This window comes from Solanum dulcamara, chromosome 1, assembly GCF_947179165.1.
Source record: "Solanum dulcamara chromosome 1, daSolDulc1.2, whole genome shotgun sequence".
Taxonomy (NCBI): domain Eukaryota; kingdom Viridiplantae; phylum Streptophyta; class Magnoliopsida; order Solanales; family Solanaceae; genus Solanum; species Solanum dulcamara.
Window position 1 is genome coordinate 77,909,842 of NC_077237.1, and position 17,601 is coordinate 77,927,442.

The window sequence follows — 17,601 nt, forward strand, 5'->3', positions numbered from 1 at the left end:
TGTTTACAACATTTATACCACTAAAAACAGGTTCATCACAATAACAGGCCAGCAAGTGATCATTTCACACATAATCTAGCATGTTTCCCTATTCATATACACACATGCATATCATGAAACAATTTAAAAAGAATATGAAACACATACGGAAAACTAGACCATCACCTACTTCAAATTTAAGCTTTCACAACCTTACAATGCAAGAGTCTTCCCTTTTCGGGTACTTTCTTCTCGTTCTTGGTCTAGAAAACATTAAATACAATCAAAGATCAATATAATTGCCTAACTATCAAAAAATATAACACAATTTCACTTCCTAGGCAAAACCCATGATTCTAACCTTACCCTAGGGCTATTTTCCAACATAGATTTTCAGTTCAAACCTTTCCTCAATGATTATTACCCATACTTCTAGTTTCTAAAAATCAAAGTATGAATCAAGGGAGTAAAAACCTTACCTTAAGCATAGAAATTGCTCTATGTCGCCACTTTGGGTTTTAGAAACTGATTGTTGCAGAAAAGACCGTTTCTGGTCTTTTTCATGATTTAAGTCACGACAGTCCCGCTCTGGCGGGACAGATCCCACTTTGGCGGACCCGCTCGAATGGGAATAATCCCGCTCTGTGGGATATGCGAAAATAGTTGTTATGTCGAAAAAGAACGATTTAAAATTAATTTCAACTTTATAGAGAAAAAAAATCAATTTTAGAAAAAGAAGAGTCGTCACTTAATTTTTTTAAAGAAATTAAGAAAACTTAATTTAAAAGATCCTAAAAAATTTAAGTCTTATAAATTCAGAGAAAAAGGTACGAGGTTCTTATTTCCACTTTGAGAAGGTGTTAAGTATTCAAAGTAGCCGCTAACGCACGGTTATCCGACGATTTAAAAAATTATTTGATGAACTTTTGAAATATTAATTTAAAAGCACACGAAGACTTTAAAATTATTTTTTTTAGAAAAATGATCAAACTTAAACATTTGAAAATAATATACATGTGTATAAAAGAAAGTAAAAAGTTTATCAAATAACTAAGTAAAAGTAGAAAATTATTTAAAGAGTAATTAACATGAATTGGATTGTCTTTAGGGGATTCTAATTTAGTTAAAACAAATTAAAATTAATATCTAAGGAAGCATAAATAACATAAGTAAATACAACAACAACAACAACAACCCAGTGAAATCCCACAAATAACATAAGTAAATAAATTATTAAAATCCGAATACATATAAATAAATAATAAATAACACATAAAAATATTGCCCGACACTTAGTTTTTGTACGCCTGAATAAGTTGTTGGGCCACCTGCGTTTTGAGTTTTTGGCCCAATTCTCTTGTATATCACAGCTGTATATATACCGTATATCAGCGTATACAGCCACCAATTTTCTTATATATCAGATATACATGGATTGTATATCAGTCTGTTTGTGCTCCAACACCAATAAATACACTTAGTAAATGTGTTAATAATGAATAAATAATAATAATAATAATAATAATAGTAATACAAAAATAAAAACCCGTCTTATAAACATGGGAGGACTTGGAAATCGATGGTAATTTCATCATCAGCCAATTTCAACTTGTAATATATTATATGCAATGTAAGCTTAAACTAAAATTTTCATCTTTTCAAATGGAGAGACCTCGAAATCGACGGAGAGATTTTTTCATTGATCAATTTTAACTTACAAAAATATAATATATATTCACGGTTGATTTAAATAAAAATTCCAAAGGGTAAACAATTTCCTAAATACAAAGAAATAACCAAAGTGGATCAACCCAAAATTAATCATAACAATAAAATATACATATATCATTAATGGTTGGACAACAAAAATAATAATAATTTAAAATACTTTAATAAATAATTTAACAATATAGAAAGTAATAGCAGTAAGTATAAAAAAATAAGAACAAACAATGATACAATGAACTTGTATCAATAAAAATATCATATATGTGAAATTATGAATTAATTAATAATTTTACCACTACATATATCACTTTACGTAAAACAAAACAAAACTAATGCTCTATAACTAGACAATTCATTAAAAAAAGAAGAAAATCTAAAATCAGTCTATTAACAAAAGTTATAACTAAATGAAAACATAAATTAGTTCGTTCAAACAATATAACATATATAAACTTAAACTAAATTTTTGTCTTTTAAAATAGGGAGGCCTCAAAAACCGACGGAGAATTTTTTCAATTGGCCATGGAACCTGCAAACAGTTTAAAAGGGAAACAAACAAAATTGAGGTAAAACAATAACATTAAAGACGTCCAAATTAACTAAAAATGACCCAAAAAAGAATAATAAACAAAAATTTAATGGAGAATCATGAAAAACAGACAAAACAATGTCTAGAGTTTGAACTCCTCCATCCAGATCTGAAACGGGACAAAATATACGTGAAAATGCAACAAAACATAGCAACAAGAACAGCAAAATCATAAAACAAAGTGAAGCAACATTTATGTCTAGTTAGATTTGGGAGTGAAAGCTCAAACCTCACCCAAAATGAAGTGTTTGGCTGGAAAAGAAGAGGATTTTGGTGGTTGTTGGTTGGTTTTCGTGGAGAAATGTGAAGGAGAGGGATAAAAGTAGTGAAGAAAAGTTAAAATTGGTGTTATTTATAGTGAGGGCGGGCAAGAGGGTAGAAAAGAAGAACAAATATTATGGGTGTGTGTGTGTGGTTTTTTTAGAAAGAATTAGAGATAAGAGAGAAAGAGCTTGAAAATGCTTATTTAGGCGTATGAAATTGTAGTTTATAGCTGTTGGACTTTTGTTGTAGTTGTTGATGGGTGTGGTTTTTAGGAAGAATAATAAAGAAGAGAGAGAGAGTTTGAAAATAATTATATAGGTGTAGAAAATTGTAGTGTATAGGTGTTGAACTTTTGTTGTAGTTGTTGGTGGATGTGTTTTTTAGAAAGGATAAGAGAGGAGAGAGAGAGTGTAACAACCCCTAAAATGTTGTATATCGGTATTTCAATTCTCGATGAAAATAATACAGCCTCTGTATTTTGGGCATAACTTTTCATAGGTTGGTCCAAATTAGGTGATTCAAATTTCTGGGTAACCACAACATCCTTACCTACAACTTTCATGAAGAACATATCTTAAGATTCGGAGTATAAGTAGGTCAAATAAATTAATCTTTGCAAGATATAGTACTGTGACGGAATTGAGTATTTATAAAAGAAAATTCATATCTCACTGTAGGTTGCTCCAAATTGGTTGATTGTTGAGCGATATGAAACTAGACTTCCATATCTACAATTCTTATGAAGACACCAAATCCTAATAAGGAATTTATCTTATTCAAACGCAGCTTCGAAAAAGAGTATTCTGTTAAAAAGAACTCATCTTACCTACCATGGAAAGATCTAGATACATTTGACATCATTCATGACATAAATTGTCCTCCATTTAACATCATCCATGACATCAATATATTCCATTAAATTTTCAGATTTTTCTTTATAATTATTTTATTTATTGTTAGGTCACTCTTTCCCACCTATAAATACCCACCTTATTTCCTCATTTTATTCATCAAGCTTTCTTAAGCATTTCTTCTCTCTATATACTTCTTCTCAAATATAGTTTTAGTTTTAGTAGTATAAAAATACTACTCCGATTATTTTTATACTCCGGGTAGTACACAAAACGCTCCGGCGAGAAGAAAAGGCTAGGGGTCCAAGAGTGTTCCAATTCGGAGTAAACCTTCGGATTTAAGGTATGTAAGGCTTTCATAGCATTGGATTGAGTTCGTCCATGCGCCCAATATTTAAATTCATTATAATTGAGTTATAGTTGAGTTTTATCCAAATCTTGAATTCTAAATGAATTAATTCTTCTTCTATTGAGTTTGATATATTTATGCATTAATATTATTATTATTGTTATCTCTCATATTATTGGAATTATTGGTCATGGCTACTTTCCCATGAATCCTAATTGATTTGATGTTCATGAATATTTTTATACATGTTTTGAGTAAAGATGTTGGCTTTTTATTATTTTTATTGATAAAAAGAAAGTTATATGAATTAATACTATATATGTATTTTATTGAGTTTTGAAAGAGCAAAAGAGTTGAGTTTAAATGAATTTGAGCAAATGATATTTTGAGTAAGATGTTTTGATGAGATGTAAATGATATTTTTGGAAGTATAATGATTGATGAACATAAAATGAGATGAGTTTGATGATTTAAATTAAAGTCCAATGAGACTAGATGATGAGTTTAATATGAGCACATATTTTGGGAGTAGTATTGAGCACCGAGTTGGGTAAGAGTTTAATTGACTCAAACCCCAGAACTACGTAGCCAACGTAGGATGGAGGCTATGCCTCTTAAGTCCCAAACAGAGGACTTTGATGAGTGGATCCAAGATGGTGATGTCCTTTACCCTGGCAAGGTATTGGATGGATGTGGCAACGACATCGCTTCGTTGTATCATCGCTAGCTCATAAGTGATGGTTGTCGGTTAGAGAAACTCCCAACTGAGTAAACATTGCTTATTACTATTATTTTTATTATTATATTTTAAACTTGCATTACATATTCATATTGAGATGATGTTGAGTTCTGAGCTGAGTTTTCTTGAGAGGAGTTTCTTGATATCTGTCCTTACCTTCCTGCCATTTTACATACTCGTACATTCCACGTACTGACGTCATTCGACCTGCATCGTTTTATGATGCAGATACAGGTGTTAGAGATCCTCAACAAGCGCATCGTTGAAGATCATTTCTTTTCGTCTATTTGGTGAGTCCTTCTTGTATTCGAAGGAACTCCTTATCCTTTTATTATTGTTGAGTGTGATGTTTCTTTTGAGGTAGCCATGAACATGTCATTGGCACCATCTAAGAGTATTAGAGGCTTCATAGACAGAGTCTGATGATGTAATCGGAGTAGTTCTCCTTAGAAACTACTTCTTATAAGAATTATCTATTTTTCCTTTGATTATGACAAGCCCACATTAGTATTCTTAAGTCTTCCGCTGATGAATAAATAAGAAATGAGACCAAGTGGTTCTCTTAGAAGCCAGAAATGGTTTCTGAGTGCCGGCCACGCCTAGGGTACCCTCTCGGGGCGTGACAGAGAGAGTTGAAAATGGTTATATAGGTGTAGAAAATTGTATGTCATTAGTGGGGTAGGTAAAATTGTGAAAAAGATTTGTGTGATTAGTGGGGTAGGTAAAATTGTGTGAAAAAATTTGTGTGATTAGTGGGGTAGGTATAATTGTGGGAAAATTTAATATTTATTTGTATGTTAATGTATTCCTAGACTGTGTTAAAAATACAAAAATAAATATGAACAAATATAACAAATGACATGTAAAAATGCAACTTAACAAACTATGATAAAAATAGCTATAACTAAAATTTTAAAAAAATAAACTGATAAAATCCTCATCTAAGGATAATTATCGATAAAATTGATTTAAAATTGTAAAAATGCACTTTTGAATTATTTAACAAACTAAAAATTAAAAGTATTAATTTTACAAAGTCAGGCCAAAATTGGGTGTCAACAATAGTGAGCTCGGAGTTTGTGATCCAAGCCCCCATTTCTCAACACACCTCTTTCAAAGATGTATTAAAATTATACCCTTCACGCCAAATTCGATTCTGAGAGTTTTACTCGCCCGAATGTAATTCCGCAAAGTCGCAAATGCTCCGTATCATCTTGGCTATCAGCATGTCCAATAAAATTATAAATTTGACCTCCCATCATTCATGTAATTACCCTAGACTTCACAAAACTCAGAATTCATCCAAGTCTGGCTTAGGCTCAAATTTTTTGAAATTACTACCCGAAGTTTTCTAGCACGAAATTCTTACCCATTGGCCTATCCCTTACGACGGGAATAGGTCATTACAGAAAGAAATATAACCACTAAATCAACACATGAATACAAGCTACCATGATAATTTGACAATTGATATGAATTTCCATCGTAAGTTGCCATTTATGGCTTATCGAAGCTAGAATCGCTGAAAAAAAGTCTTACCATGATCTTAAGCTAGGAATAGAACTCGAACCTTCAAAATGTAGTAAAACCACTGATTCCCTAACCCCAATGGTGATGCACTACAAAATTGATGGAGTAAATTATATCACGAGGACGAGCTCAACATGTAGAATAACTTTCGTTAATGGCGTAGGCCAAGAAAATCAATGAATTTGGTGATATTGGCTAATAGTTTTCTAGGTTTCCTTGGTTTCTTATTCAACATATGGAGAAAATATCGAAGAATATATATATATAAAGTCCTATCGACGTGGATCCATCCACATGTCTTCTTGTGTTATCTCGTGAAAACGTGAATATCTCTCTATTATGAAATCGTATGAATGAACGGTTTGATGTCTTGAAAACTAGACTTATAGACCTTAGATTTTTGATAGTCCATGGGCCTTCTAAATTTTATATATTGAGAGAAAAGCTATGAGACATTTAACCCAAATTTTAGAGAAATCTTTAAAACAAAACTTGTGATAACTTTCGGCAACTTTTCTAACTTCAAAACTTGAGATACGACCCTTGAACAATTAAATTATGTGATACCACATCTTTATTAACTTATTAATCACATTTCGTCTTTCCACTAAGGTACAGATTAATTTGGATATTTCAAAAGGGCGGGGTGTTATATCAAAGTAGTCAAAAGAACTATGCAAACTGAAAGGTTCAGGATTTAAAGTTCATGATTTCAAAGAAGGTTTTGCTTAAGGTATCTCTCAAGAGTGTCATGAGGTTCGGAAAACAGGAAAAGCTTAGATCTTGATTCATTGGTCCTTTTGAGATCTTGCAGCGCATCATTAAGGTGGATTATGAGTTAACCTTACCCCGAGGTCTTTCTGGTGTTCTCACCCTATGTTTAATATATTCATGTTGAATAAATATCATTCATATGATTCCCATATATTTCAGTGGGATGCATTGCAATTGGATCATAATTTGACTTTTGAGTTGGAATCTATAGTTATATTGGATGGGCAGATTCGCACGTTGAGGTTCAAGGAGATAACTTATGTGATAGTGCAATGGAACCATCGTCCGATGGAAAAGACCACTTGGGATACTGAATTGGACATACATAGTATATAGCCCCAATCTTTTGAGCTTTTAGGTATGTTCTCTCTCTTTACGTTTGAAGACATATGTGTGTATTAGTAGTGGATGATGTAATGATCCTCAAGGTCATTTTGTGGTTTTAGTTTTTTTTCCTATTTGACCCTCTTCATATCTTTGGAATGAGATTATGACTTATGAGAATGTGCGGTATGACTTTACTGGTGGTTGGATGTGTTTTGGAAAATTTTGTGAGTTTTGGAAGTTTTAGAACTTTAGGGGGTTGACCATAGTCAACATTTGGGATTAAAGAGGCCATTTTCAGGTTTTGATGATTCCACCATGTCCTGGCGGTGTTTTGTAACTTAGTTGAATGGTTTGCAAGGGTCTTGAAGCACTCAGGAATGATTAGGACCCTTGGTTAAAAATTGTAGTGTATAGGTGTTGAACTTTTGTTGTAGTTGTTGATGGGTATGTTTTTTTAGAAAGGATAAGAGAGGAGAGAGAGAGAGAGTTTGAAAATTGTTATATAGGTGTAGAAAATTATGTGTGATTAGTGGGGTAGGTCAAATCTTGAATTTCTTGTGGGTATGTTTTTTTAGAAAGGATAAGAGAGGAGAGAGAGAGAGAGAGTTTGAAAATGGTTATATAGGTGTAGAAAATTGTGTGTAATTAGTGGGGTAGGTAAAATCTTGAATTTCTTAAATTTGGATTTGACCACAATCAAAATGTAGTCAATACTATCTGATACCAAATTATCTCTTCCTTAATGTTAAATTTTTGCTTCTTTTTTATAAAGGAAAGATCATATCTAATGATATTTTCTCTCATTTTGTAGGCTTGCATGATTGAGAAGAAGAATAGAAGAAACCAAGCAATATCGAGGTCAAAATAAAGATAAAAGCAAAGCATGCAAAGTTTGAAGTTGAAGTGCACAAGTGTTCAAGAAAAGAAGTTGAAAAAAGGCATATGAGGGACGCATCTAACCATATACGACTGCTTATGTATGGCACATTTCTAAAATCCTCCAACCTGCGGAAGTTGGGCATATGTGTTGGATATTCGACCCATATCTTGTCTAAACTGTCCCATACTAATGCATATGCTAAACATAAGACTGCACATTTGGGTAATCAACTAATCTACATTGGAGGATGCGAATCACATACAACCAAATACGGCATAGATGCGATCGTATATGAGCCGACGGGGGCATTATTATCCAACGGTTGTGCATGAATTTTCTTGGCTTTTAAATACCTCCTAAGATTTTCTATTCAGATTATGATCCAATTTTTGTAGCATTGAAGACAAGTAGGTATTGGGTTGCAGAGCTTTTAAGAGATAAAAATTTCATTCCCTTTGGTCATCTTCTATATTACATTTGAAGCTTTGAATGGAAGAATACTTGAATGAACCTATGGGTATATTTGTTTTCTCTTTTATTAACAGTATCTAAATTTCTTGTCTAGGGTTGTGGCATGTGGGACCATTGAGTGGGTTGTGTGATTAGGTATATGTTAGAATATATGGTAATATATTCTGACAGATTTGTAACAAATTATATATATTTAATTTTCATATATAGATAGTTAGTTTCCTTGTATTAGACGCTTCTATTAGGTGTATATATACTTATTATGTTAATGAAATAAAGCAAGGAATTAATTTCTTTCATGGTATTAGCTGTCTAGACAAATTCTCTCCTCTTAGCATTCTTTATTGGAAAAATCCCTCGTATTCCCATCTTCGTGTCTTTGGGTGTTTATGCTATCCTCTCTTTCCCTCAACACTAATAAATAAACTTCAATCCTGGTCAACCCTGTGTATTGTTTTGGGATATCCGTCAAATCATCGTGGGTATAAATGTTATGATTTGTCCTCTCGAAAAATCATCCTTAGCCGTCACGTACTCTTTGATGAGATGCAATTTCCTTTTGCCAAGTTACATACCCATCAAAATCACACATACCAATTTCTAGACGATGGACCCTCTTCATATGTGGCTCATCATCTCGCTAACCCTACAAACCCATCGGCTCCACCCCTTCCTGCCGCACTGCTGCCAGCCCTACTGTGTCCAGCGGGCGAGTCTGCCCCCTTTCCTGGGCAGCTTTCTTCCTCGCTGCCTGGGCAGTCCGCCCCATCTTCCTCCTTTCTCTTCTCCTCGACCCACTCCCATCTCTCCATCTAGTCTACCCACTGGTGCTGTTACTAGGAGTAAGCATGGGATCTACAAGCCTAAGAGGTATTTTAACCTTCTTACATCCATCTTGAAGTCCCTTTTACCCCGTAACCCTGTGTCTGCTCTTCGTGACCCGAATTGAAAATTGGCTATGGATGATGAATATAATGCTCTTATTAAAATAAGACGTGGGTGTTGGTGCCCCATCCTCCTAATGTTAATATTATTCGGTGTATGTGGATTTTTGCTCATAAAAAAAATTAATGGTTTGTTTGAGCGACATAAAGCTCGTCTTGTAGGTGATGGTAAAACCGAACAGGTTGGCGTGGATTGTGGTGAGACATTTAGTTCGGTTATCAAACCGGCGACTATTCGTATGATTCTTAGTCTGGCTCTCTCCAAGGCATGGCCGATTCACCAGCTTGATGTCAAAAATGTTTTCTTACACGGCGAGCTCAAGGAGACTGTGTACATGTATCAACATTTGGGTTATCGGGATCCTGATCGGCCTAATCATGTCTATTTGCTGCAGAAATCTCTATATAGACTGAAATAGGCTCCGCAGGCTTGGTATAAATGGTTTGCTGACTATGTCCATACTCTTGGGTTTTCTCACAGTAAGACCGATCATTCCTTGTTTGTTTATCTTCGAGGTTCTTCTATGGCGTATTTTTTATTATATATCGACGATATTATTTTAACTGCTTTCTCTGATGAACTTCGCCAGTCTATCATATCACTTCTTAGCTCCGAATTTGCTATAAAGGATTTGGGCCTGTTGAGCTATTTCTTGGGCATTTTTGTCACTCATTATATAATCGGTTTATTTTTATCTCAAAAGAAGTATGCAGCTGAGATTATTGACCGTGTTGGCATGTCCTCGTGTAAGCCGTCTCCTACTCCAGTTGATACAAAGCCGAAGCTTGGGGCTACTACCAGCACATCGTTTGCGGACCCTTCACTTTATCGGAGTCTTGCCGGGGCACTACAATACCTAACATTCAAAAGACCCGATATTACCTATGTTGTGCAACAGGTGTGCTTGTTCATACATAATCCACAGGATGAGTATATGCACGCTCTCAAGCGCATCGTGCGCTACTTATAAGGTACGTTGGAGTATGGTCTTCACCTGTATCCCTCTTCCACAACCAACCTTGTCTCATATACTGATGCTGATTGGGGTGGGTGCCCCAACACACGGTGTTCGACGTCGGGTTATTGTGTCTTTATGGGTGATAACTTGATCTCATGGTCTGCCAAATGTCAGGCTACTTTGTCCCATTCGAGTGCCGAGGTAGAATATCGAGGGGTTGCCAATGTGGTTTCTAAGTCCTGTTGGTTACGAAATTTGCTTTTGGAACTTTATTGTCATATTCAATGGGCTACTTTGGTTTATTGTGATAATATTAGTGCCATATATCTGGCTGGTAATCCTGTTTAGCATCAACGCACTAAGCACATTGAGATGGATATATATTTTATTCGGGAGAAGGTGGCTCGTGGCCAGGTTAGGGTACTACATGTCCCCTCTCGTTATCAGATTGCAGATATCTTCACCAAAGGCCTTCCGTTGGTGTTATTTGAAGACTTTCGGGACAGTCTCAGCATTCGGCGACCTCCCGCTTCGACTGCGGGGGTGTGTTAGAATATATGGTAATATATTCTGACAGATTTGTAACAAATTATATATATTTAGTTTCCATATATAGATAGTTAATTTCCTTGTATTAGACGTTTGTATTAGGTGTATACATACTTATTATGTTAATGAAATAAAGCAAGGGATTAATTTCTTTCAGTATATATATAAAATCTTTGTTTCCATGCCATTGATGTTTTCTACTTATCTCTTCAAATGTTAATTATATTTAGTGGTTGCAAACATTGAATGGGCCTATTTGTCTTGATTTTGCTTGGGAGAATGAACTAAAGAATAAGAAAAGAATAAGTAGCAAGGATTTGAAGCTTTAAACTCCATCTAATAGCTTGAGATAGAGATATGAGAGTTAACTAGAGATTTGTATGGTTCGATTTGATTTCGCACTCTGGGCTTGAGAAAGAGTAGGGTGAAATTATCAATTTGGTCGAGAGACTTTTGATGAACTTGAGAAATCATTATCTATTTCATATTAACATTAGAATGAGATAAACATCCAGCCAATTACATTACATTCGCGTTAGAAACACAATTTTAGGTACCTTTTATTGCTTAAATTAATCATTCATTTTAACCAGTCTCAACATGATATTTACAATTAAAATTTCAAACTATTATCCCTCGCTTCTTAGAAATTAAGACTTTTAGTTGAATAGTACACTAAATTGGTCAATTTCTCTATTGTATTTTCGGTGGGATTCAATTTCAATCACATTGGTTTCTTTATTTGATAACGACCTCTCTATACCATTTTATGATGTAATTTGGACGTATCAAATTTGATGTCGTTATCGAAGAATACAGTTTAGAACTTACCATTTAGTGTAAAGTTCTACTCTTAGGGTGTGTTTGTATTAAGGAAAATGTTTTCCGATTTTTTCATATTTGGTTGGCTTAAATGTTTTGGAAAATATTTTTAAATCAACTTATTTTTCTCAAATTTAAGAAAAATGACTTCCCTCCAAAAATTAAGGAAAATATTTTTCAAAATCCTCCCCCATCCTCAAATTACAATTTTTTTCTTGCCCCGCTCACACCCCGACTCTACCAATCCAAAAATTAAAAATTTTAAAATTACTTTTTAAAAAAAATTCGAGATTTTTTTACCCCTACCTCCAACACCCCACCCCCAAACCAACCCCCAAACCTGCCCCTGTCATGACCCAACCTCGTAGGCAGCAACTGGGGTTCGACCTGGACCCCCCGTATATATACCTATCAGATGTAGTCGAACCGAACTATAAACAATATGATAACGTGCATACGAACTCCAACAAGTCATGTCGTCGTCATATAAATACCTCGCTATCATTGGTCCCCTGAGGAGTGGTCACTAATCATCTTATGATGGGACACGAAAGCCAACAAGGCTGTCATTTCATATTAATATTTGCAACACATCATATAGACCTAGCTGAACAAGACTTACATGTAACCCACACACACATGTCTACAGATCTCTAAGAATATTAACAGTATCATATAGAGGGACAGGACCTCCGCCGTACCCCTGAATAACCAAATATATACATGAGGAGACCAGTGCCAAAAAGCTAGGCTCCGACACAATGGAGTACTCCCAAAACCGCTAACTGGAAATTCTAAGCTGGTGGATCTCCGAAATGTATATCTGTATTTGCGGGCATGAAACGCAGCCCCCCGTAGAAGGGGGGTCAATACGATATATGTACTGAGTATATAAAGCAAAAGACATCATAAGGAGATTGCAGCTAAAATAGGGATGCAGGAGACAAGTATGACAGTTAACAAAATCGTTGTACCTGCATCTTATGAAATGAAGTCATGTACATCATTGTCACATACTGTACCCAGCCCGTTGTGGGACTCGGTGTTACAAAGGTATCACTATATTTTCATATGCATGTCTATATACTGTATCCGTCCCTTTAGTGAGGAACTTGATGAAGAGAGTAGTGTATATTTATATCGTACCCAGCCCATCATGGGACTCGGTACCATCATCATATCATCATGTCATCATATCATATCATCATATATCATACTGTACCTGGCCCTCTATGAGGGACTCGGTGCCATAACTATTTCAGTGTCTCATCATATCATCGTATACATATATCATTTCCGACTCGGGACTCAGTGAATAATCATATCATCATATCATCGTATACCTATATCGTTCCCGGCCTGAGACTCGGTGAAGATGTAGTAAAGCTGCGCCCGATAACATTCCCAGTCCATTATGGGACTCGGTGAAAGATGTATTGACAGTATGCACGAGCAGAGTAGTGAGAAACCATATACAAATTAAATCATCACCCGAGACTCAATTAAATAGTCAAGTGAACCGTCACTTGAAGACCAGGGTAGTAATCGTCTCAAGTACCCTCTAAATATCATTAGGGATCATATCAACTAGAGCCTCATAAATTATAGACGTGCATCAAGATAATGCTGCACAGCTTATGAAATCAGAGACCTTTGTCATCATAGAGCCCTTAGGAATAGGAGCTTATACATCCAATTATTATTCAACATATAGAAGGCTCGAGGGTAGTAGCTTAACTACTTTAAGAGTCTTAACATTCAGAAGTGAATAAGAGTCATGAATCATACTCGAAGCTTATGAATGGAATTACCTCTAAACTCGTATCATATATCACTTAGATCTAAGGCATGCCAAAAGAAAAGAAAGGATAGGCTTTACATACTTACTACTTTCTATCATATAGAAGATTTGAGAGGCAATAACTCAATTATTGTAAGAGTTCTAACATCAAGAAGTGGATAAGAGTTATGAATCATACTCGGAGCTTTATGAATGGAATTACCCCCAAAGCTCGTATCATACATTACTTATGTCTAAGACATGCCAAGAGAAAAGATAGATAGCTTTACATACCTCTTATGGATTACTCGTAACCACGCTTGCTTCGTCGCCCTCTGAACCTATTTAGCATGAAAGTAATACTAATATTAATAACCTTTGACTTTCCAGCTTCTAAATCTACAACCAATTATCCATAGGAATCATTTCCTTATTCGCCTTTCTTGACTAGTCTATTAGTTAATTAAGAAGTTAACAGAAATCGGGTAGCATCTCCCCTATAACTCGCCCTATCCGAACTTCCAATTATCTCCCATTAACGCAGACATACCAACAACAACAGCGCCATCCACATACAATAAAACTACTTCAACATTATTCAAAACAAGTTCTAAACAGTCCACCCAAACCCACGATGTCAAAACACGGTTTTCGATCTTTTATTTCATAAAATTACAACCACGCGGACAGGAGCATAACGTGGCTGCAACCAGCAACACGTATACCCATCCGTAGCTATGTTTTCATCCCCTCAACATACACGAGTACCTTCAAATACAATACTATAGTAACGACAATAATAACCAAACTTTAATCCAACTAGAACGACTCCAACTCTGTCCGTTTACAACGTCAATCATAATTATGCAATTTTCTTACCTCCAACTTCATTTAACACAAGTAATCTTTCCATTACAACATCATTAACTCCAATTTGAAAGGGAGAAACCCTACCTTAGCAACTTGGCTCCGCAACTTCGACTGAAAGTTGGTAGACTTCTCGTTGGACTTTCTTGCTGTCCCAATAATTAATTTACGTTGTTAAACACCTTTATTTAATCGAAGAATACATTAGACATTTAATTCACAGAGCAAAAGTCGAGGGCTTACCTTGTTCCTTTCCAAGCCGTAGCTACTCTCTCTTGCTCTCTAAGAGTTTCTCTCAAGTTCTAATTATAAGTTGATGAAGAAATAAAAGGCTAGTCATCAACTTTTATATATATATATATACCTTTTCTTAGAAGGTGGCACGTGTCAGCCCCTAAGGGTGACACGTGTCCAGCCCCTAGGATGCCACCTCACTTCATGCACCCACCCCATGGTTGCCACGTGGTGGGGTGGGGTCCACCCAAGTAGGTGCATCACCTACTTGGAATGCACCGCCTCCTTTTTCCTCTTTAGTGGGTTCGTAACCTCGTCTCACTTTAAGAACCCACGTAATTCTTGCTACTTAAGCTCAACATGTACTCAAATAGCTTAATTATGTAAGACATTCCAGTCGGTAGCTTACGCAAGTAGGTCGATTACCACGACTCCTTATTTGGCTTCCAACTCCTTCCAAATTCTTTCAAACCTATTTCCAACCTTCGCTACTCACATAAAACTTCATGGATAACATGGATCACATGACAACCTCTTAGAGAGAAAAAGAAAAAAAAATATTCTGATGTACAAAAGTGCGGGGTATAACAGCCCCACCCTCCAAACAAATTAAAATTTTAAAAATTTGTTTTTGAAAAACACTTTAAATTTAAAAAAATTCAATCCCCGCACCCCCTACCCCTGACCACCCCTACCACTCTCCACACACACAATCAAAAAAAAATTATTTTTGAAAAATATTTCAAATTTCATTTTTTTACCCCATACCAGCCCACCCCCCTCCCCTACAAAAAATTTTAAAAGTTTATTTTTGAAATATATTTTAAATTTTGAAAATTTTATTTTTTATTCCATCACTATCTCGACCCCCCTACAAGCTCCCCCCACCTCACCCCCTACCCCCTCCGAAAAAAATATTAAAAGTTTATTTTTGAAAAATATTTTGAATTTTAAAATTTTTTACCCCACTCCTATCTCGACCCCCTACTCCAGCCACCCCCCCCCCCCCCCGCCAAAAAAAATAATTAAAAAGTTTATTTTTGAAAAATATTTTAAATTTTGAAATTTTCATTTTTCTTACCTCACCCCTACCCACCCTATCATCCCCCACACACACAAAACAAAAAATTAAAAAAATATTTTTAAAAAAATTAAATTCCAATTTAAAAGTTAGGATCGAGGGTTATATTCCAATTCGAATATCGATTCTCGGATCAGAGTCGGGGTCAACTCATAGGTCAGAGATTAGGGTTGGATTTCAAATCGATCATTGGGGTTGGATATCAAATCAGTCGTCGGGGCTGGATTCCGATCTGAGTGTCGAGAACAGGTCCAGAATCAATTAATGTGATTGATTTTCATGTCAAAAATTATTTTTCTAAAAAATATTTTCTACTCTCTAGCTAATAATAAAAGAAATTTTTTGGAAAATATTTTTCGTTCATTAATCAAACTATAGAAAATATTTTCCACTAACCAACCAATAATAAGAAAATAAGTTAGAAACCAACTTATTTTCCAAGAAAACATTTTCTAGGAAAACATTTTCCATGGAAAGCGTTTTCATTCATACCAAACACACCCTTGGTCTTTATTTTTTATATTACTTTATTTTGTTGATTGTGTTGATATATATATATGTAAAATGGCCGCAAGTGCGGGTGGGGAGGATTTGGCAAAAGCTGTCTTTGTTAGTGTTATACGACTCTCACCTATAGTCAGTAATGCCAGCTACAACGTTATCGGCACCATGTTGCACATGTTGAGCATGAATGGTCTTTTTCGGGGGCCTAGCCCATGAAAATCCGAATCGACATTTAATTTTTTTTTGTAAAGGTTTGTTTAACTTATAACATCACCAATTTCTCCCAAGAATCTATCCCAATTGAGACTTTTTCCTTTCTCTCTTACGGGGGAAACTACTACTTGATTGGGAAAATTATTTGAGGAATCAATCACCACATGGACCGAGTTGACTGAAGCATTTCTTGAAAGGTTCTTTCCTTCTTCTCACATGATTCAACTCTGGAATGAAATCAACATCTGTTGACAACTTCCATCATAGGAAATAATCCAATTACATGGCCAATAATAAGGAGATGAAATTCTTTAAAAATACACAATAAATTCTATTGACTTAAAATTATTTCATTCGTGTTTATGCCAACTTTTAGCTTTTTGGATTGCTTTGAATACATTCAAATAACGATATTATCATCCAAAAGTCTAATAGAAGTAAATTACTCATCTTAAAATAGTACGAACACAAAAAAGTTCCTTACAAAAATTCATTTAAAGAAAAGAAGATCTAAAAATGATTAACTAAAACCATATTGCACAAAAATATATAAGAGAAATTATACTTTTTTAAAAAATGATGGGAATAAAGTAAATCAAACTTCCCACTTTACTTTTTTGTTGATTCAAACTTATAATCTCAGGGTCAAAAGTGAAGTGTGCTTACTATTTGAGTAACTTTTCTTGTCACCCGATGCGGCTTATTAGAAAAAAAGGGTAAAAAACTATGGAGTAATAGAATTTTTCAATAATGACAGAATATGTTAAGTACTTTCTTTCATCTACTTAAATTTTGGTGATGGATAAAATTATCTACTAAATGTGTTGGTAAAGATAATATGCCAATGATAAAATAATCTAGAGTGCACAAAAATTGAATAAAACACTACCTAATATTCCCTCAGTTTCATTGCTTTTTGGTTTCCCACTCGGTGTTCAATATCCGCACTAGACCCGACTAAATACGACTTCACGCTGGGAATCCAACATTGGAGGGAGGAGGGTTTAAGCGTCCTAACAAAGGTGACTCCGTACCCAGAAATTTGAACCTGACACCTCTAGTTAAGGATAAATGAGTACTTATGACTCCACCACAATCCTTGCTGGTCCCTCTGTTCCGTTTCGCTTGTTCAATTTTGTATTTTATACCCATTTAAAGAAAATATTA